This window comes from Artemia sp. Qi Xiang Cuo, chromosome 19, assembly GCF_049724085.1.
Source record: "Artemia sp. Qi Xiang Cuo chromosome 19, ASM4972408v1, whole genome shotgun sequence".
Classification (NCBI taxonomy): Eukaryota; Metazoa; Arthropoda; class Branchiopoda; order Anostraca; family Artemiidae; genus Artemia; species Artemia sp. Qi Xiang Cuo.
In genome coordinates, this window is record NC_142812.1 from 27,065,168 (window position 1) to 27,089,326 (window position 24,159).

Sequence of the window (24,159 nt, forward strand, 5' to 3'; positions counted from 1 at the left end):
ATTGGTCAGAGACACGATGTGGCTTTCCCACTGGAGGGCTTATGACTCCTCCCCACAATGAATTCAGATGGTTTTAGGACTCATCTCACTACCCATAACTCCATTCAACCTTGAGAGAAGGTATAAAAGTTTTATGAAGTATTTTTCTACTTAACAACTACATTAATGGCCTCCAAGATGATAGGACTGTAGGACACAGAATTTATCAGATTAAAAAAATCATCCTGTGGTGTTATATTTGAATGTGCTTTTTTATTATTGTTTATGGATGTCGAAGAAATTGACTGTTATCATTAGATAGTGACCTATAATCTGTTTGAGTATGATAAAAGCTTGTGGAGTACTACATTACGTTATATAAAAAGACTGGGATTCTACGATAGAGTGATTACACCACTTAATAATACTGGTCAGGAACTGAGAAATGTTCAGGAGGAAGTCAGTGAAATTTGCAGCTTTTTCGGGGTTGAAGCACTCTACGTAAAGGGTAATGTACCTAAAGATAAAGTTTTAATTCAAAAGTGTGACACTAGGATTCCACTTTTCAATCTAGAAGTGTTTAAGTGTTCTAAATTTGAAGGGGGTTATCACCGTCCTGAAGACAAGGTTAGGTTCTTCGCGCAGTGGATACCTAAGGACATACCTGATCGTGATAAATCCATAAGACGTGGTAAAAAAAACTATTCTATATCATAGGATCATCGTTTCTGGATGTTTAACTGTAAACTCTAAGCACTATTTTTTATGTAAATATGTGGTGTTTTTTTTTTTTCTCAAAAAAATATATTAATAAGTTTAATCAAAAAATAACTTTAAGCTCAACATGTATTTATTATTTATAATATTTTTATTCATTTAATTAAATTATGAAGAAATTGTAAGTAAGTAACAATAGGTTTCTTGAATTCACTTCCTGGACACAATACAGATATTTAATTCAAGAAATCATAATAAAATCGCAAGAAAGTAATAAAGTCTTTATTGTTTTCACCTATTGGATACACAATACTGAAATTTCATTCAAGAAATTATGACGGAATTGTAAATAGGTAACACACTCATTCTTGAAGTCACCTCTTGTATACACAATGCAGAAATTTCATTTAAGAAATTATCAAAAATTGTAAGTAAGAAGAATTATTTCTTGAATTCGCCTCCTGGATAAATAAAAAAAGACATTTCATTCAAGAAATTATGACAAAATTCTAAGTAAGCAACAAACTCTTTCTTGAAGTTACCTCATGGATACACAATGCAGAAATTTCATTTAGCTTTCTTGAATTCGATTCCTGGACACAATACAGATATTTAATTCAAGAAATCATAATAAAATCACAAGTAAGTAATAAAGTCTTTATTGTTTTCACCTATTGGATACACAATACTGAAATTTCATTCAAGAAATTATGAAGGACTTGTAAATAGGTAACACACTCATTCTTGAAGTCACCTCTTGTATGCACAATGCAGAAATTTCATTTAAGAAATTATCAAAAATTGTAAGTAAGTAGTAAATTATTTCTTGAATTCGCCTCCTGGATAAATAAAAAAGACATTTCATTCAAGAAATTATGACAAAATTCTTAGTAAGCAACAAACTCTTTCTTGAAGTCACCTCATGGATACACAATGCAGAAATTTCATTTAAGAAAATTATCAAAAATTGTAAGTAAGCAGCAAATTCTTTCTTGAATTTGCCACCTGGGTAAATAAAAAAGACATTTCATTCAAGAAATTATGAAAAAGTTCTAATTAAGTAACAAACTCTTTCTTGAAGTTACCTCATGGATACACAATGCAGAAATTTCATTTAAGAAATTATGAAAAAATTGTAAGCAAGTAATAAACTCTTTCATGAAGTCACCTCGTGGATACACAATGCAGAAATTTCATTAAGAAACTATGAAAAAATTGTAAGTAAGTAGCAAATTCTTTCTTGAATTCACCTGCTGGATAAACAAAAAGACATTTCGTTCAAGAAATTATGACAAAATTCCAAGTAAGTAACAAACTCATTATTGTTTTCACGACTTAGATACACGATGTAGAAATTTAATTCAAGAAATTATGAAAAAATTCTCAATAAGTAACAATTTCTTTCTTAAAGTCAACTCTTGGATACACAATACGAAAATTTCATTCAATAAATTATGAAAAAATTGTAAGAAAGTAACAAACTCTTTCCTGAAGTCACCTCTTGGATACACAATGCACAAACTTCATTTAAGAAATTATCAAAAAAAATTGTAAGTAAGTAGAAAATTCTTTCTTGAATTCGCCTCTTGGATAAACAAAAAAAAGTCATTTCGATCAATAAACTATGACAAAATTCCAAGTAAGTAACAAAATCATTATTGTTTTCACGACTTAGATACACGATGTAGAAATTTAATTCCTGCTAGATAAACAAAAAGACATTTCGTTCAAGAAATTATGAGAAAATTCCAAGGTAGTAACAAGCTCTTTATTGTTTTCACGACTTAGATACACGATGTAGAAATTTAATTCAAGAAATTATAAAAAAAGGAGAGTAAGTAACAAACTCTTTATTGATTTCACCTCTTGGATACAAAAAAAAACAAAGTTTCATTCAAGAAATTATGACAAAATTCTAAGTAAGTAAAAAACTTCGCCGTTTACATGCACAATACAGAAATTTCATTCTATGGGACCTATACACGTGATTAAACACGTTTTGAAACTACATGCTATTTGCTTGCCTTTCCTTGGCACCTTTCCAAACGAGCGGGGATTCCCCACTGCTTCCTACACATTGCAAAAAAGTGACCAGTACGAAAACTCCACGTTTTCAACCAGACTGATATTTATATATATATATATATATATATATATATATATATATATATATATATATATATATATATATATATATATATATATATATATATATATATATATATATATATATATATATATATATATATATATATATATATATATATATCAGTCTGGTTGAAAACATGGAGTTTATCGTACTGGTCACTTTTCTGCATTGTGTAGGGGACAGTGATCAACCCAACTTTTTGGATGAAATACTTTTCAACAGACATTTCAGAGCAAGTTCCTTTATATATATATATATATATATATATATATATATATATATATATATATATATATATATATATATATATATATATATATATATATATATATATATATATATATATATATATATATATATATATATATATATATATATATATATATATATATATATATATATAATATCAGTCTGGTTGAAAACGTGGAGTTTTCGTACTGGTCACTTTTTGCAATGTGTAGGAACCAGTGGGGAATCCCCGCTCGTTTGGAAAGGTGCCAAGGAAAGGCAAGCAAATAGCATGTAGTTTCAAAACGTGTTTAATCACGTGTAGAGGTCCCATAGAATGAAATTTCTGTATTGTACATGTAAACGGCGAATTCAAGAATGAGTTTTTTACTTACTTAGAATTTTGTCATAATTTCTTGAATGAAATGTTGTTTTTTTCTTGTATCCAAGAGGTGAAATCAATAAAGAGTTTGTTACTTACTCTCCTTTTTTTATAATTTCTTGAATTAAATTTCTACATCGTGTATCTAAGTCGTGAAAACAATAAAGAGCTTGTTACTTACTTGGAATTTTCTCATAATTTCTTGAACGAAATGTCTTTTTGTTTATCTAGCAGGAATTAAATTTCTACATCGTGTATCTAAGTCGTGAAAAAAATAATGAGTTTGTTACTTACTTGAAATTTTATCATAATTTCTTGAACGAAATAACTTGTTTTTGTTTATCCAAGAGGCGAATTCAAGAAAGAATTTGCTACTTACTTACAATTTTTGATAATTTCTTAAATGAAGTTTCTGCATTGTGTATCCAAGAGGTGACTTCAGGAAAGAGTTTGTTACTTGCTTACGATTTTTTCATAATTTATTGAATGAAATTTCCGTATTTTGTATCCAAGAGTTGACTTCAAGAAAGAAATTGTTACTTACTGAAAATTTTTTCATAATTTCTTGAATTAAATTTCTACATCGTGTATCTAAGTCGTGAAAACAACAATGAGTTTGTTACTTACTTGGAATTTTGTCATAATTTCTTGAACGAAATGACTTTTTTTTTGTTTATCCAAGAGGCGAATTCAAGAAAGAATTTGCTACTTACTTACAATTTTTGATAATATCTTAAATGAAGTTTCTGCATTGTTTATCCAAGAGGTGACTTCAGGAAAGAGTTTGTTACTTGCTTACAATTTTTTCATAATTTATTGAATGAAATTTCCGTATTGTGTATCCAAGAGTTGACTTTAAGAAAGAAATTGTTACTTACTGAGATTTTTTTCATAATTTCTTGAATTAAATTTCTACATCGTGTATCTAAGTCGTGAAAACAATAATGAGTTTGTTACTTACTTCGAATTTTGTGATAATTTCTTGAACGAAATGTCTTTTTGTTTATCCAGCAGGTGAATTCAAGAAAGAATTTGCTACTTACTTACAATATTTTCATTATTTATTTAATTATATTTTTTCATTGTGTATCCACGAGGTGAATTCATGAAAGAGTTTGTTACTTTCTTACAATTTTTTCATAATTTCTTAAATGAAATTTCTGCATTGTGTATCCATGAGGTAACTTCAAGAAAGAGCTTGTTACTTACTTAGAATTTTGTCGTAATTTCTTGAATGTAATGTCTTTTTTATTTACTCAGGAGGCTAATTCAAGAAAGAATTTGCTACTTACTTAAAATTTTTGATAATTTCTTAAATGAAATTTCTGCATTGTGTATCCATGAAGTAACTTCAAGAAAGAGTGTGTTGCTTACTTAGAATTTTGTCATAATTTCTTTAATGAAATGTCTTTTTTATTTATCCATGAGGCGAATTCAAGAAAGAATTTTCTACTTACTTACAATTTTTGATAATTTCTTAAATGAAATTTCTGCATTGTGTATACAAGAGGTGACCTCAAGAATGAGTGTGTTACCTATTTACAATTCCTTCATAATTTCTTGAATTAAATATCTGTATTGTGTCCAGGAAGCGAATTCAAGAAAGCTAAATGAAATTTCTGCATTGTGTATCCATGAGGTAACTTCAAGAAAGAGTTTGTTGCTTACTTAGAATTTTGTCATAATTTCTTGAATGAAATGTCTTTTTTTATTTATCCAGGAGGCGAATTCAAGAAAGAATTTGCTACTTACTTACAATTTTTGATAATTTCTTAAATGAAATTTCTGCATTGTGTATACAAGAGGTGACTTCAAGAATGAGTATGTTACCTATTTACAATTCTTTCATAATTTCTTGAATGAAATTTCAGTATTGTGTATCCAATAGGTGAAAACAATAAAGACTTTATCACTTACTTGCGATTTTATTATGATTTTTTGAATTAAATATCTGTATTGTGTCCAGGAAGCGAATTCAAGAAAGCTATTGTTACTTACATAAAATTTATTAATAATTTAATTAAATTAATTAAAATATTATAAATAATAAACAGAGTTTAATATTAAAGATTTTTTTTTCATAAACGTTTTAAAATATTTTTTTTTTTGAGAAAAATAAACAAAAAAAACAACACCACATATTTAAATAAAAATAGTACTTATAGTTCACACTTAAACATCCAGAAACGATGATCCAATGATATACAATAGTTTTTTTTTACCATGTCTTATGGATGTATCACGATCAGATATGTCCTTAGGTATCTACTGCGCGAAGAACCTAACCTCGTCTTCAGGACGGTGATAACCCCCCTCAAATTTAGGACACTTAAACTCGTCTAGATTGAAAAGTTGTATCCTAGGGTCACACTTTTGAATTAAAACTTTATCTGTAGGTACATTACCCTTTACGTAGAGTGCTTCAACTCCGAAAAAGCTGCAAATTTCACTGACTTCATCCTGAACATTTCTCAGTTCCTGACCTGTATTATTAAGTGGTGTAATCACTCTATCCAGAATCCCAGTTTGTTTATATAACGTAATGTAGTACTCCACAAGCTTTTATCATACTCAAACAGATTATAGTTCACTATCCAATGATAACAGTCAATTTCCTCGAGATCCAAAGACAATAATAAAAAAGCACATTCAAATATAAAACCACAAGATGATTTTTTTAATCCGATAAATTCGTTGTCATACAGTCCTATCATCTTGGAGGCTATTAATGTAGTTGTTAAGTAGAGAAATACTTCATCAAACTTTTATACCTTCGGTCAAGGTTGAATGGAGTTATGGGTAGTGAGATGAGTCCTAAAACCATCTGAATTCATTGTGGGGAGGAGTCATAAAACCTCCATTGGGAAAGCAACATCGTGTCTCTGACCAATCATAGAGTACAATTACTAGAACCATAAGCATATTTTGACATTTTAAGATATTTACAAAAAGAAAAAATAAATAAAAGTTGAAAAATGTTAATGAATCCTAAATCTTTTGGAAACAGCTTCTATTTTTCCCCCATTTTAGCATTATTTTCACTAAATACTTGCCCCTACCCACCCCCCCGACAGTTCAGAAAGAAACAATAGTCTATTTCTCCTGAAGCATTTCAATTGAAATGTTTACCGGGGTATTAAATAAGTAGCATTTTTACACCTCCCTCAAAACTTAATTTCCCCCTTCCTAGCTTTATTTTAAATGAATACTTGCCCCCATCCCCCTCACTTCATATAAAGTAGTCAAAATATTGTTTTTGTGTGGGTTTCATTGTAACTGAATCCCCGTGTAACAGAGCCCCAAGCAACAGAACCCCCATGCATTGGAGCATTTGGTGGCTAGATATTAAACGTAGTGAAATTTATATATTTGCAATCTGCATAAAAACCCAATTCTTGTCAACTGTTATCAAAATTCCATTTTTGACTTTTGGTTACAATTGAGCTCAGTCGCTCCTTCATTACAATTTAACACTATGAACTATTTGATAAAACTTATTGGGCTAACGTCCTATTTTTAATTAATCTTGTGGCAATCCGGAATTTTTGAAGCACGATTCACGCTATTAAAGCGTAGTATTTCTGAGTCCAGTTGAAATGTGCACCATTTTAGAAAACTCTCTTTTTGGGGAAAGCTTTTGGTTCCTTTACGTGTGCGTAAAGGACTGAAATACCCTTACAGGCGTCTTCTTTTCTTCAATATATTTGCTTACTTGGTTATTCAGTGTAAGCAGCGAATTTATGGCAAATCCAGGGAAGAATTTTTTTTTGAAACGCTTTCTGGGTCTCATTACAAAAATGACGTTCCTCGCAAAAACATAAGTTGTTCCCACAAAAGGATTTTCGTTCTTAATTAGAAAAAATTAAAACAAAAACACTTTTTCCACAAAATAAGTTTTTCAACGAAAAGTAAAGAACTCCATTAAACCAAAAATTAGCAAAAATAACATCAAATAATCTACCAATCATGAAACTGCCACAAATCAGCATCGATAAATAAATGAAACCCAAAATGAACAGAAATTACAATAATTAACCGAGTCAAACTCAAAACGAGCAGAAATTAACATAAGTTGGGCGCGAAACCCATATGCATTACCAAGACCAGAACAAAATTTGCACTTTACTGAAAAATACAAGTGAATGTGCATTGTCAGTTTAATATAAATATATTGATATTTATTAATCAAAATTTTAATATAATTTGATTTATTAAAGTTGTAAAAGTAAAACCATTTGTATTTTTTCAGTAAAGTGCAAATTTTGTTCGTGTCTTGGGAAGGCATAGGGGTTTTGCTAATTTTTTGTTTAATGGAGTTCTTTACTTTTCTTTGAAAAACTTATTTTGTGGAAAAAGTGTTTAATTTTTAATTTTTTCTAATTAAGAACGAAAATCCTTTTGAGGGAACAACTTATGTTTTTGCGAGGAACGTCATTTTTGTAATGAGACCCAGAAAGCGTTTCAAAAAAAGGAGCATCATTAAAACTAAGACAAATAGAAATTATCCGGTATATGAAGTGAACTGCACCCTCCTAAATACCTTGCTCTTTATGCTAGACTTTAACTTTTCATCCCAATTAAATTAAAAAATAAGCATTTTCAAGTGGAAATAAGGAACATCATTAAAAACTTAGACGAATGCAAATTATCCCGTATATGAAGCGAGCTGCCCCCCTCCGAAATACCTTGCTCTTTATGCTAGACGTTTTGGTAATAGCTATAAAATACACTAAAAAATATATCTGTCGAGGAGGTATTCTTTAACTGAATCCCAAGCTTCTGAATCCCCCATGCAACTGAACCCTCTTTAACTGAACCCTCATGTAACTGAACACTCCTTAGCTATCTGATAAATGGTGCTTACCATAGAAGTTGCACGGGCTTACACTGAAAAAAAAAATTTTTGAGGGTCTTTTTAATACATTATCTTTATGTATATAAGATCGATCGTGAAGTAATAATTTTTGCCCATTACAGCTTATACAAATTCCATATATTTTAAGCCTTTTAATTTTCATGTCTAGATCGGAAACCTAAGATCGATGACTCCCACTATATCACTCATGATGGATATTATGAGCTGTGGAAAACGAGTGGAATATGCAATTTTTACCGGATATTGAGACGTCAACTGACCCCGAGTGAGAAGGAGGGCTGGGCGCATGATCAGAAGAAGAAGAGAGAAGGAGGAATGGGTGCATGATCGGAAGAATATGGAGAATTAATAGTCCTTTTGTTCACTGTTATAGATGAATAAAGTGATTTAGCCGATGGAATGAAGTCCTATTCCTAGAAGTTAAGCTAGAATAAAAGAATGAGGTATAATGTTTACCAGGATATTGAATAAGTACCATTTTTCACCCTACCCACAAAACTCAAGTCCTCCTAGCATTTTTTAAACTAAATACTTACCTCTATTCTCCCCTCCCCAGATGAGTATTATACAGACCACATCGGAGAGATAAAGCTAGGTCAAGTCACAATGTCATTCATTTGGCTTTTGTGTGTGCCCCATTGTTTTTGTGTGGGTTCCATTGTAACTGAATCCCCGTGTAACTGAACCCTAAGCAAGTGAACCCCCTTGCATCTGAACCCTCGTGCAAGCGATACCTCTTTAACTGAACCCTCATGCAAACAATTCTGAGTGTAGCCTACTATTCTTTAATTAGCAGCATCGTACATTTTGTTTAAATACTTATTTTTTCACTTTCCAGATTCAAGATTTTTATTTAACACAAATGAATAGATAAGCTGAAGTATTTAAAACGAGCCAACATAGACCTACGATCGCAATGAATGGTACTTGTTATCAGAAATCTCCAAAATTGACTCCCCCTCCCCCTCTCCTACCATCCCCTGCCCCTCAGAAATGGGGGGGACGAAGGGAACGTAAGATCCTATTTTAAATTGACAATACTTTTCAAACGTTACTTGTGTATTATACAGACCACATCGGAGAGGTAAAGCTAGGTCAAGTCACAATGTCATTCTATATTATTTATATCCTCATTAAGGACATTCATAGCAGAGTTACGCAAATGGAAGACCATTTTTGCAAATTGAGTTAGTTTTATGTGAACGATAAAAGTTTTGGCAAATCGAGATAGGTTTACGCAAATGATATACCATTGATACCGCTAATAATTTATGCGATACTGAACGAGTTATCAGATAGCTCTAACTTACAGGTTATTAACACGTTTGACCAGTTTTGATTGGAATTGTTTTTTTTTTGCCAGAAGAAAGATCATGGATACATGTTTATTTTTTTTTTTTAAACTGGTATTTTTTCAATGAAGCCCATAACACTTTGCAGAAACCCGTCTGGTAGGGCAAGTACCGTTCGTAGTAATAGGTGACTGACCCTGGCAAGTCAATGTACCGGTTAAACTACACGCATATCCATGCCTCAGGCTTGTGTAAGTACATGTGTATTTAGAATCAGCACCTCTCTTACTACTGCTGCCTATGATTTAAAAATTCTTCTTATTCTAATTAAACTGTCCGCGTGTTTCAGGAGTCGCCTGTAAAGAATTGGAAGAAAAAGTCAAACTTTAGCATAAAGACTTTGACGAAAGGGCAGCCCCCCTCATATAAGTAATAATTTATGTTCGCTTTTTTTGCTGTTCCTTACTTTCAGATGAAAAAAACTCGTTTTTTCTATTTAATTTCTGATCGTTTTTAAATAATTCCGGGAAATCTAATTCCTCTCAGACAATTCCATTCTAGCTGAAAATTCCCCTCGAAAAATTTCTTTTGGACGTTTCTAGATGATATTTTTTCTTAGCGCACTTTCATTTGAAAAAAGGACTTTCATTTGAATAGATTGTTTTTAAAATCATGCCGGGAATCCCCTCCTCCGCAGAAAAGTTTTCTCGCAAATAACTCGCCCCCTAGTAGAAATTTGCTCCCGCTGAAGATTCCCTCTGGAGAATTTATCCCATTGAAAACTACTCCATGGCGAATTTCTCCCGTGAAAAATCCCCCCTCCTAAGGAATGATAATCTAGACAACTCCAACCTGGTAAAAATTCCCCCTGAAAAACTCCTCTTAATATCTCTACTTGTAAAACTGAGTCAGCAAATAGAAAGTAAGACTACGGTAACAAAAAGATATTCGCACAGGAATTCTGGCAAATTCCACTAGTTTAAAATTTCACCTGGAAACTTTACCCCCCCCCCCCCCTAAAAGCTTCTCTACCCACGGAAATTTTTTTCTGTGATAAATCCCCCCCCCAGCACAAAATTTGACCCCACCCGAAACATGTATGCATACTTCCCAATAACAAATAATATACGTAAAAAATGGGCAAATCTTATAACTTAAAGATCTTTCCCTAGGGGCTGTGGGGGGTCATTTTATCTCCAAAGGCATAATTATTGGTCCTTTCAAAGTAAAAATTATATTCTGGCTTTTAGAAAGCATAGGGTTTAGAACCCTACTCAGATTAATTTCTGCTCGTTTTGAGTTTGACTTACTTTAATTTCTGTTTGTTTCGGGTTTCATTTATTTATTGACACCAAGGCCGTATCCATGGGGGGTTACCCGGTTTGACCCCCCCCCCCCGAAATTTCTGACCGAGTCGGAAATTAGTCTAAAAAACACCTGTAAAGACAAAACCTTACCAGAAAAAAATATGCTCCCACACTAAATCCTATTGTATTTTGTGGGTAAACGGTGCTTATCAGCTTACGCAATTAGGTAACCGTAGGTAACCCCATGTTCACCTGACCTTGCCTAGTAAATTAGGGTTAATATGCGCTATTATCCTTTTGCATTTTGTGGCATAAAAAATCCTATTGCAATTTTGTGGGTAAAAGGTTGTGATCAGCTTACACAATTAGGTAACCCCATGTTCGCCTTATTATGCAAGGTCAGACCTTGCATAGTAAATTAGGATTAATGGGGGCTCGAGGTAAATGTTATAAGAGTGCAAGATTGTCAGTTCAATTTCGGACTTGGATAAGAGAAGAGCGATTTTCAACATGAAGAGGAAGTGTGACATTACTTCGTTTTTCGCGCCCAAGCGGACCAGGGATGTTTCTGACAGTGGCGTTAACGGGACGTCTGCGGAGCATTCATCTACACCTGTGGATCTGAAGGGCACTGGAGCCATCATTGAAGCTTCTGAATCACGGACCCTGGAACCAACCACGACGCAACACGCATCTACACCAACCGAGTCTCTGTCGTTGTTTGCAAATGACATCGGTCGTTTGGTCAACAAATCATCCAGTCTTCATGCAAATTCTAAACTTCGTTTGCTGAAGAGCCCTTGGACTGCAGATGTATCCTACATTTTACCAGTATCCGAAAAACGGAAGCTGATATTTCAGTTAATAGGGATCGCTCGATTTGGCTGGTTGTTCTACTCTCCGTCTGAGAAGGCTACTTTTTGCAGATTTTGCGTTCTATTCTCGTCAGAGACAGCTTGCAAAGGCTGCCACCAGAGCTCGGAGTATCTAGTTACTAAACCATTCAGGAACTGCATGAATATAAAACAGTGCGTCAAAGCTTAATTACAAGCAGAATTTCATAGAATCTGGCTCGTATTGGATGAAAACTTCATTTCTGTCTTAGAGAAAAGGCAAGACAATATCGTTCACCGGCTAAACGTAATACGGAAAGTACAGGTTCAAGAAAATTGCCAGAAGTTGCAACCAATTTTTGAGAAGGTGATATTTTGTGGGCAGCAACAGCTTGCCCTTCGTGGTACTAAAGATTTCAGCCCCATTTCGGTCTCGGATCCAGAACCTTCCCACAATGATGGCAACTTCCGAGCACTACTGCGGCTGAGGGCGAGACACGGTGACGATGTTCTGAAGAACCATCTTCTTTCTGCGGCTGAAAATGCCACATATCTTTGGTATTATCGCCGCATACCTGTCTGTTTGCGTCCGCTACACATTCAAAGGGAACCTGCATGAGGACTTCCTTGGTTTTACCCCAGTTTTTGATTTGACTGGGCAAGGTCTGGCTTCATCAATCCTGCGATTTCTCGAAAGCCTTGGTCTTAATCTGAACAAGATGGTTGGTCAGGGATATGACGGTGCAGCAGCGATGAGTGGGCATCTTAGGGGTGTCCAGGCTGTTATACGTGAAAAGTATCCGAAAGCGCTTTACGTCCATTGTACTGCCCACAGTCTCAACTTGGTAATCTCTTCTGTATGCTCTATTCTGGCGTTTAAGCATTTCTTCGGTGTCTTGTCACAAGTCTGCAGTTTTTACCATACATCCTCACTCAGGACACATAATTTAAAAGAGAAGATCAATGAAATACTACTGGATTCGAGGAAACATACTTTAACCAAACTCTGCGAAACAAGATGGGTGGAGCGCCAAGATTCAGTCGTGCGTTTTCTTGAGCTGTACCGACCAATCCTGCGATCCCTGGAAGCTCTTGAAGAGAACAGAAATGCAAAAACTTCTGCAAAAGCGGCGCAGTTGCTGGACACGATGAACCAGTCGCAATTTGTTGTGTGTCTCCATGTGGTCAAAGAGCTTTTCTGCCTTACGCTTTCACTGTGCAAGACTCTTCAGTCAGTTGACTGAGATTTGGCAGCTGCATGCAGGCACATGGAAACTGTCCTTTCAAAAACAAATGAAATGCGAGGAAATGCTGCTACTGCTTTCACGTCTATTTTCGACGAAGCTCAGCGTTTTGCCAGTGACTTAGGACTGTAGATGACTCGTCCAACGACGAGAGGTGGCAAGAGTATAAACGCAGGAATTCCAGACTTTATCAACAACTATAAAGTTTTGCTCTTTATTCCTATCCTGGACAATATCCCTTCCGAGTTGAAACAATGATTTGTGCTTCATCAGAACCTGCTGTCAAATCTCAGCGTTCTCTCTCCTACCGAAATTGTTTTTGTCGATCTGAAGGCATTAAACCTGGAGTCGTTGGTTGTATTGTATGGCGATATTATTACCGAGCCAAACTGTCTGAAGCAAGAAATTGAGCTATGGCGCAACAAGTGGGAGAATGTTCCGGTATCAGAGAGGCCTACTTGTGCTGTGTCTTCGCTTCAGGCATGTGACGCCACCTTTTTTCAAAATGTTTTTCTTCTTCTGGCTGTTCTTGCGAAGTTACCTGTTAGCACTACTACTCCGGAAAGAAGTTTCTCAACGCTCAGAAGGCTCAAAACCTGGCTGAGAAAAGTGGCCTAGTGGACGCGTCCTCGTTCGCAAACGGCGGACTAACGGTCTCGAGCTAACGTAATGTTGCTCGAGGATGTTAGACAAAGTCCACGGGAAAAAATCGGGTAAAACCCCCCCGAACAAAATCCTGGATACGGCCCTGATTGACACTGATTTGTGGTAGTTGTATGCTTGTTAAATTATTTGATTCTATTTTATTCATTTTTGGTTTAATGACTATATTATATTTTTTTTTTATCAATCCTTTCATGAGAATTAGATGGTATTTCATCAAGAACAACCTAATTGAGGGCTAGAACAGTAGATAAAAAGAGCGCAAATATTTTGTTTAGACAACATCGATAACAAGTATAATAACATCTTACAAAAGAAAGACAAGGATCGACTGTACAAGACAGTAGGCTACTCTGATAAGCCTAAAACAAACAGAAATTAAAACGAATAATAAATTCTAACTAAAAATATACAAAATAATTACATATACCTTTCCCCTTTGGCCCATCAAACCTTCAAAGGATGCTATGCCATTTGCAGTTTTTTGAAATTAGCATGTTTTTCTAGGCGTGATTTTTTTGTCGTTTTTGTTTCTGTGTATAAGGCTGCTAGATATTTGTTAAGGCTAACCCGAGTTAGTGGAAGCTGGCAATGGAAAGCCTATAGAACCTTACTAAAACAGAACCGGCAAAGCGGGTCCTTTCAACTATGTTGAACAAAATGGCTATCTCAAAATATTTATGGGACGACTTTGAGGAAAAAAGGGGGGTGGGAGGGGGGCTAGTGGCTCTCCAATTTTTTTGATCACTTAAAACGGGAACTAGAAATTTTAATGTCCGTTCAAATAAAACTTTTCCCGATATTTGGGACTATTGGTTCGATGCAGTCAACCGTGAAAAAAAAAAAAAAAAAAAAAAAAAAAAAAAAAAAACATGTATCGGTGGTCTTTATTTTGGCAAAAAATACAAAATTACAAATTCTTACAAATGGGAGCTTTAAACCTCTATAATAGGTTTCTTTGATACGCTGAATCTGATGATGTGATTTTCATTAACATCCATTGACTTTCAGGGGGCGTTTTCCTCTTTTTCGAAAATCAGGCAAATTTTTTTCAGGCGCGTAGCTTTTAATAGGTAACAATAAACTTAATTAATCTTAAATACTCGGAATAAGCATAATCAGCCAATTCTTTTGATACATCTATTGAAATCAAAATTGTTTTTTTTAGAGTTTAGGTTACTATTGAGCTGTGTCACTCCTTACTTACAGTTTGTTACAATGAACTGTTTGAAATCACCTATTGTACTCGTTTCATTTTGTTTAGTTCTAGACTTAACATAAGTTTAGGTAGGAATGCATAACTGTGCAGCACAACAGCCTGTGAAAGTGAGAGACAATTTCAATTCCCATTTTCGAGTTTTGAGCCAATCTAAAAATCCTCGCTTCATCGTATTTCACTAAGGCGCCATAAGTTTTACTACTTAAAATAGATACCAAAAGTTTTAAGTGATAATTAAATTTACATTTTACTGATTTTGAATGGCCATTTATTTAATATGATCCCCCTTGTTGAAAACGAAAGAAAAAACCAACAAAAAGATAAATACCGTCCAAGACCATCCTTTTTTAGGAAGATACTGTCCGAAAGTTTTCAATCTAGTAGCCAGGGGCTTGAAACCTCCAGTAGGGATTACGTGGATACGTTGAACTTGATAATTTAACTTTTCAATAACACTCTCCATTTTTACGGTGTTATCTCCTTTTCTTCTAACACAGTTCAAATTCTTTTCTGCTAGTCACTTTTGAATGGTCTTATGATCTTCTTCTAAGGCAATAAGATCCGTCGAAATCAGTTTTATTTTATACTGCTATCAGTTTTAGAGTGTCTAAAAATTCTAAGTTTTAAAAATTGTTTTCCACAAATCATTACTTTCAAACTTCTCTTAGAATAATATAATAGGTTGAAGATTGAAAACAGAACAGTTTTTGTGGCGAACACTACTGAAATGACAATGAGGAAACACTTTAGAAACGATCTGTCAAAGCAGTAGAAACAGCATAAATAGAAGAAAAATGTTGTATACAGTCAGGGATACCGCCCTGTATTTTTGGGGGAGGGACATGATGAATGTTTAAGGGAATAGGATAAAATATTCGAAAAAATACGAAAAATTGGAAATTTATTCGAAAAATATAAGAGATTATGGAGAATTACTATGGGTGAATTCTGAAGGCCTCCCTCCTTTAAGCGAAGGTACCCATAACTAATATATCTAGCCTATGCATGAATTTGAATTTATTATAAAGTTGTAACATTATAACAAAAATGTGGTTATTTATGACAGGCTTTCAACTGAAGGGTTTGGGACGAAATAGTGAAGGTGAGAAATTTCCTTACGAAATATTTATATTGTTTATGTGTGTTGCGTGACGTCAGAGGGCATGACTTTGAAATCCTATGGGAAAAGGGAGGGCATGACTTTGAAACTGGGGAGGGCTGTCATAGAAAAACAAAGGGGTGTGTGCCACCTAACCTTTGAACTCTTGCCAAGGGCGGGAATGACGCCTAGAAACAGGTGTACCGCGTGACGTCAGAGGGCATGGCTTTGAAATCCTATGGGAAAAGGGAGTGCATGACTTTGAAACTGGGGAGGGCATGACTTTGAACCTTTTAAGCCCCCACTACTATCGTTCTTTACTTAGGCAGCGTGATTGCGCTGTCTATTATTCTAAAGGTGTAGTATTCATTAAATTTGAAGTTACCCACCGAAACCTACGAGCCTGTGAGAATTTGCCTGATTTTCGAAAAAGCGGCTAAACACCCCAAGAAGTCGAAATGATCTTGATGTAAATTATTTAATCAAATTTAGTATATACGGGAACAAGTCTTAGGCCCCTATCTACAAAAAGGCAAAATTGTGTGTGTGTGTGTTTTTTTTTTTCACCTCCGAGAAGAATGATCGTGGATGCGTGTTTATTTGTTTGTTTCTTTTCCTATGGATAATCATATCGAACCAATGGCCCTAGAAAACTGGTAGAAGGATCATTGTACTAGAAATTAAAATTTTTAGTGCCCTTTGAAGTAGCTAAAAAAAATTGTGCCGTACCAAAGTGGGGTTTTCTGTCATTTTGCGGTATAAAACAACAATTTTGCGTCACCGAGGTGAAAAAGCAATTGATTGGAAATTATGAGATAGCCAATCGATTTAAAATTATCGAAACGCTGTGTTTTGATCTTCCCAGTTTAATGCACGTAATCCATACGAAATAAACGGTTAACATAGACATTTATTTTGAAGCTTTAATTGACTAAGCTGGTTCATTTAAGGCTCGGTATTATTATTTAGAGCGATGTATAATTGTGCATCAACTACTATGGAGGAAGGCTGGTGGATCTTTGTGTGTGTGGGGGGGGGTAGGGGGTTTGTGCCTGTGGCCTCAAAAATGCATTTTTAAGGTTTTAGTGAGAAATGAAAGCTAATACACTAGCTATGAGCCAATAGCTGTATGGAATACTGAACGAGATCGTAGAAACCTATCGAACCGGTTATACATGGAGTGATTCTCACTGTAATTCATATTAATAAGAGAATCGAATTCAGAGAGAGAACAGTTTGTTTATACTCTATTATTTGACAAGATTGCAAAAATGAGTGCTATGTTTACGCTATTAGAAGTTGATGGTGGAGCTCGTAGCAGAAATAATACAAAAACGAAAGTACCAAACATAGCAGTAGAAAATACAAGAGTAACTGAAAAGGACGATCAAACTATAGCGGGGATAGAAAGATAATGTAGAGAAAAGTATTAGAGTGTGTCTGGCAGCTTTGCATTCTCATTTCTTCCTTGATTAAATAAAAAAAAACAAGTTTTTTTTTTAACTGAAAGTAAGGAACGACGTTAAAACTGAAAACGAACAGAAATTATTCCGTATATGAAAGGGGCTGTCACCTCCTCAACGCCTCGCTCTTTACGCTAAAGTTTGACTTTCTCACAACTCTATTCTTTTTCAACAATGGAAAAATATCGCGTAAGGAGCGAGGTGTTAAGGAGGGGACAGCCCCTTTTCTTATACGCAAGAATTTCTGTTCGTTTTAAGTTTTAATGTCGTTCCTAGCTTTCAATTAAAAAACTTGTTTTTTTTATTTAATTTTTGAACGTTTTAGAATTAATGCAGTTTTGGATTTTGGATCAACACTCATGGACAATTAAAAAAAAATTGAGGATGCGTTTTACATTTATTTGGAAAAATGAATTTCTTAATATCTGTTTAATTTTATTTACTAATGTTTTTATTCGTAATAAATATGCGTAACTTACGAATTAAATTACGTTACGAACCTCAATATTCTTATATTTTTAATACGTATATTAGAGGGTTCGCCCCCTAGTCAATACCTTGCTCTTTAAGCTAAAGTTCGAATTTTCTTCCAATTCTTTAAAAATGACCCCTTAATCATAAAGGTCGTTAATTATAATAAATAGCTCTTATGAAAGTATTAAATAATCTTTGGCTTAAAGAGCGAGGTATTGACTAGGGGATGAACTCAATTATATACGTTATGTTTTCTGTCGTTTTAAGTTTTGATGTTGCTCCTTACTCTCAGTTAAAAAACTTGTTTTTTTATATATAATTTCTGATCTTTTTTTAAATAATGCTGGGAAATCCGGCGCCCCCTTCAAAGTAATGTCTCTTCTCCCAGGAAAAATTCCTTCATGGTAAGATCCTCCCACATAACCCCCGACCCACTCCCCCCCCCCCACTACCAGAAAAAATCCCCTCTGAAAACGTCTGTATAGTTCCCAATAACCAGTGGCGCCATTCGGGGGGGGGCAGGGGTGGGCTATTGCCCACCCTAATTTTTCTGGGGGGCCCAAGCTGCCTCCCAAAAAGGTCTTTTTTTTTGTTTTACAAAATATACAGGAACAAAATTACAATTAGCAATTGGTCAAAATTTTTAAACGGCTACATTTATATGCAGATTAACTTAGATAATAGTGAGATTAATAGTGCAACTGGGTCGTGCACAGGGTTGCCAACTGGACATATTTTATGTCCAAAGGACATATTTCTATGTGCCTGGACATAATGACATAATACGGTAAAAAATGGACCCATTTTAGACATTTGGGACATAAAGTGGACACATTTTCCAAAATTATTACGTAAAACAAATTACTTTCATAAAAAACCATTGCCTTCACTTTGGGTCCTTCGAAGGGCGTGGTGGTCGGTCAGACCGAGCTAGTAGAAAACGAGACGACTCAAAGAGACACTGCACCTGTCACTGCTCAAGAGGTACAATCTGGACGAGATACGACTCGAGATGAAGAGCACCATCGTTCAAGTGGTCTTACTGATTTTTCTTCATCCTCCCACGACCATCCATGTCAACCACAACTGCTACGGTACCCTGCACAGGTTTCAGCAAACGGCAAGCTAAGACGGTCATTTAACATTTCGTATTATGGTAAGCAGCCTTGGCTTGAGTACTCAATTAAAGAAAATTCAGTTTTCTGTTTCGGTTATAGATACTTCCGTGGGACTTCAACCCATTGCGAGTAGAGATACGGGGTGAGGCCTTTCATCAAGACTTGCGTTTGAAGATGGAGGGACATCTCAAGTGTTCTAGAGGAGCATGCGAAAAGTGACCGTCACAGGGACAGTGCAGTTTCGTGGACGAAGTTTAAAGATATACAAGCCAAGGAGATGCAACCCATCGCATCTTTTTTGTCAACGGACAGGAATAAGGAGATGAATGAAAAAAGGGAACACTTAGAGGCCTTACTGAAAGTAACGGTCCTACTGGGGCAACTGGGTACAGCCTTTTGCAGCCACGATGAGACCGAATCTTCGGCAAAATAAGGATATTTCGTCGAAACTTGCAATCTTCTCGCCGAGTATTCTCCCACGCTTTTTAACAAGCTACAAGGACGATACGGCCACTATACGTCCCACGAATACCAGAACGATCTAATTTCATTTATCGGATCTAGGCTTCGGTTTACAATAGTGCAAGAAGTCAAGCGTGCCAAATTCTTTGCTGTTCTTGTCGAGGAGACAAAAGATAACTCGAGGAAAGAACAGCTTACCATTATCCTGAGGTACTTTGACGAGGGAAAAGTACGAGAAAGACCAATAGGATGCTACCATATGAAAAGACTGGATGCTGTGAGTTTAGCCAGCTTCATTCACGACACAGTGGCAAAACTTGATCTCGACTGGAACTATTGTGTTGCCCAGTGCTACGACGGAGCAAGCGTGATGAGCGGGCCCTTCTCTGGTGTTCAAACGCGACTGAGAGCGAAAGCGCCACAAACAACATACATTCATTAACAAGCACACAGACTAAATTTGTTCATTGCAAACTGCGTTGAAGGTGTTGGGACTGTTGGCTCATTTTTTTCGTTAGTCCAAAATCTGTTCATGTTCATTTCCATCAGCAACGCCAGCCATCAGATTTTGGTCGAATCCCGAAAGGCTACTCAATTGCCAGTCCTGGAATTAGAAAAGAGTGCTGCGACAAGATGGTTATACTGGTACCGATCAATATCGAAGATAAGACTCCGATATGAATGTATTCTGGCTGTACTGTCTGCAGTCAGCGAGGGAGCTGATAGTGAAGCTCGAGCAGAAGCAGCTGGGCTCCAGAGAAAAATGGAATCTTTCACAGTTATATTCCAGTTGCTCTATATGGAAGCAGTTCTGAGGACGACAAACTCCTCTTTTGAGCAGCTTTAGATAGTTGAGTTGATAATTTATAGGTCCCGTACCTTAACTAAAATAACAAGGAAGGAAATATCTGAAATGCAGCCCTACGCTTCATTTACATCGTTTTTAGAGAAGATAAAGTGGTGTTCCGAGTGTCTTGACCTTGAAGTGCTTAATATGGATGAAATCATGACTAAATCCTCATCTGTGGGTCAGTAGGGACGACCTAGAAGAACCCAAAAAATTATCAAACACCTGAAAGAATTCATGACCCCTTCGACGTTAGGAAAAAAACTTTGTTGAATCCGACAATAGAGCTCCAACTCTAGCGGAAGAACTGAAAAGAGAATACTGGAGACTGTAGATCGTCTGATTTGCGGAGTTCGACAGACGGTTTACAGATAACCTTCCAGTGCTCAGTACACTCAAAGCTCTGGACCCCAGCTCTACCAAGTTCATGGATGCAGGGCTCCTCAAGCAATTCTATGAACTTTATTCTCAAATGGACATTGGCCAGATTCTTCTCGAGGCCCAAGCTGGTATTGCCAAGCGGTTTTTGCTCGAGGAGGAGGCAAAGCCGAAGAACTTCATGGACGTCATCGATAATATTGAGACACTTCCAGTGGCCTATTCAGAAATTATTAAGGGTCTTCAAATTGCTGCCACACTTCCTGTCACGGTAGCCAGCAATGTACGCTTGTTTTTTGGGCTGGAAATCGAGAAGAAATATCTGCGCTCGACCGCAGGAGACGATCATCTTAGTCACCTGCTTTTGATCTTTGCAAAGAAGAATTTAGTTAAAAACTTGGATCTTGACCAGCTTTTTGACGACTTTGCGAAGATGAAACCACGACGGTTCCCCTTGTTGCCTTGAGTGTTCACTGATCTGTTTCAAAATTTTGTTGTATTTTTTGATTTTGTAAATATACTTGATCGAGCATAAGTTTTGCATCGTCATAGCCGGAGCGTGACTCCAACTTGGACTAAAGTATTTACTGTAAGAAGCGAGCTGAAGAATTCGGCTACAGAATATACTTTAGTCAAAGCGTGAGTTTCTACAGAGGTTCGGCTTTCGTCAAGTTATAGGTTCGGAAAAGTGGAAGATTCCCAAACGGCTATTTTTCTAACATCGCACATACCGTTTCCGCTTTCTTCAGATATCTGGCCTTTTCCGAACCTATGGCATAAGAGCGAAAGAAGGAAAGGCGAAGCAATTGAGACAATTTCCTTAATTTTTACGGTAACTCCTATGGAAGGCATTTTTTTTTTCGGATAAAGCTAGATGCAATTTTTTTTTTTTATACAATCCTGCTTAGGGGCCTATGTCGATTGCTTGCCCACCCTAAGGTTTGGCTGAAATGGCGCCTCTGCCAATAACCAATACTATATGTTAATATTGGGTAAAGTTCATAACTTTCAGCCCTCCCCCCGAGGACTTTGGGGGATTAAGTCATCCTAAAATACATAGTTATCATATTTTCGACCATGTTGAACAAAATGGCTATCTCAAAATTTTGATCGGGTGACTTTGGGAAAAAATTAGCCTGGGAGGGGGCCTAGTTGCCCTCCATTTTTTTTGGTCACTTAAAAAAGGCACTAGAACTTTTAATTTCCTTTCTAATGAGCCCTCCCACGATATTCTAGGACCACTGGGTCGATACGATCACCACTGGGAAAGAAACAAAAAAAAACAAAAACAAACAAACAAACAAATAAACACGCATCCGTGATCTTTCTTCTGGCAAAAAATGCAAAATTCCACATTTTTGTAGATAGGAGCTTGAAACTTCCATAGTAGGGTTCTCTGATACGCTGAATATGATGGTGTGATTTTCATTAGGGTTCTATTACTTTTAGGGGGTCTTTTCACCTTTTTTCGAAAATCAGCCAAATTTTCTCAGGCGCGTAACTTTTGTAGGTATGACTAAATATTGTTTTATATGATAGTTTTATAGGAAGGACTAAACCTGATGAAATTTATATATTTGTAATCAGCATTAAAATCTTATATCTTTTGATGTATCTATTGGTATCAAAATTCCGTTTTCTACAGTTTCGGTTACCATTGACCCGGGTCGCTCCTTACTTACAGTTCGTTACCACGAACTGTTTGATAAGTTGATGGATTTTCATTGGCTTTTCATTCGGACTAGAATTATTGGTTAAATAATCTTATAAATTATGATAACCAAAAATCCTCTGAAAGTGTAGGATTTTGAGCTTGATATTTAGAAGAGAAGAAATTATTTGATAAACTTGTGATTTAGCTTATTTTTCTGTGAAATTACTACAGAAAAGTACTTGAAAATCCTCAATCACATCATTTCCCATATCATAATTAACGCTCTTAATAAACAAATATCAAATGCAACAATTTGGCAAAGGAAATAATGGTTTTCTATTCCTCACTCATTCGGTGTTCTTGATGCCCTCTTCTGTATTATACACTTAAAAACAAAGTTTCTACTAAATTAAATAGGATACAGAAAACTTCACTGATTTGATTATCAGAGTAGCTTACAGAATATCTATTTTAAAGCCTCTCCCTCCCCATCTCTTATATCTGCAGGCTATAACATATATCCCTATAACATGTAGCCCTAACATATGTAGCCCTAACATATAGACAAAAGTTCAGTAGTTTCTTTGGTTTCAGGTATTTTGTAACTATTTCTCAATAAGAGTTTAGGCATAAAGCCAAATAATACCAGAATATGCATTAAGGAAGAGCTGCAACACGGTCAAATTGATTAACGTACAATTTATTTATCATTTCGCTGGGTTAAACATGAACAAACCATGTTAATATATGTTTTAACACTATTTCCAAATATGCAAATCGACATGTTTGTAATTTATTGCAGAAGAAGTCTCGAGAACAAACCAATTTCTTCGTTAGTTTCCTTCAGCTTAGCATGAGATAAGACAAAAACAACTGACACAATAGATGGGAAATATATAATTTGGGCTATATATTTGAACATTAGGGGGGGGGGAGATAAAGTATTTGGACAGTTTGAAGTTAGAAAACAATTCTTACTTCACAATATGCAGAATATTCGTACCAAACATATTTTGCATGCAGACTCGCTATACTTTACCCTCCTCCTAATGTGCAAATATATAGCCCGAATATATTCCTAAAATATTATATTTTCATCATATTTTGTGATATTTCATAGGGACTAAACATCAATGAAACAGGTTCTAATTAAATGGCGCACTTGAGTGGCGTATAATACACAAGTATCCTGCAGTCTCCTGTATATTATCTAGCAGCATAGCCTATCTGTCGAAAGCCATAAGAGAAATAAACATAGCATATACTCTTCTGTGAGGGTTGAAAACATAAAACAAGAAATACTTGCTTGGTAGGATGGTTTCAGGTACATGTTATATTACGCCACATGATCCTTTTAGAGTTGCTCATATTACCCTTCTCCTGCCATAAGAAACGATCATGGTCACCCTTTTAGGACCAACTAGTAAAGAATAAACCCTAGCTCATGGTAGCCAAAAATATAAAACACGTTTTGAATAAAAAAACTGTCTAACGAGGAAGAATTGTATATCATCCATAACGATTTCCTTTTTATTTTTTTGCTGATGTTCCTCCTCTTTTGGGTTTTTTCGCTCATAGTTAGTGGGGCACTGAAACATCATAGAAAGAAGTTTAAGGGCTCAAGTAAAATGAAATTGCTACACCTAAGTGCCTTTTCAAAGCAAATAAAAAATAACAAAATAAAATGCGATTTTTGTCAGGTATTCGTTTGAGCAATTAATATTTACAAATGACTTAAAAAGAGAAGCAGATACAAATAGAAAGAGACGACAAAT

General features: G+C 35.4%; 1 protein-coding gene across 1 annotated transcript in view; it reads left to right on the top strand.

The window, feature by feature from the left end:
* LOC148940677 (uncharacterized) overlaps positions 1 to 24,159 on the top strand; it is a 117,610-nt gene that overhangs the window by 13,640 nt on the left and 79,811 nt on the right. The window lies entirely within an intron of this gene.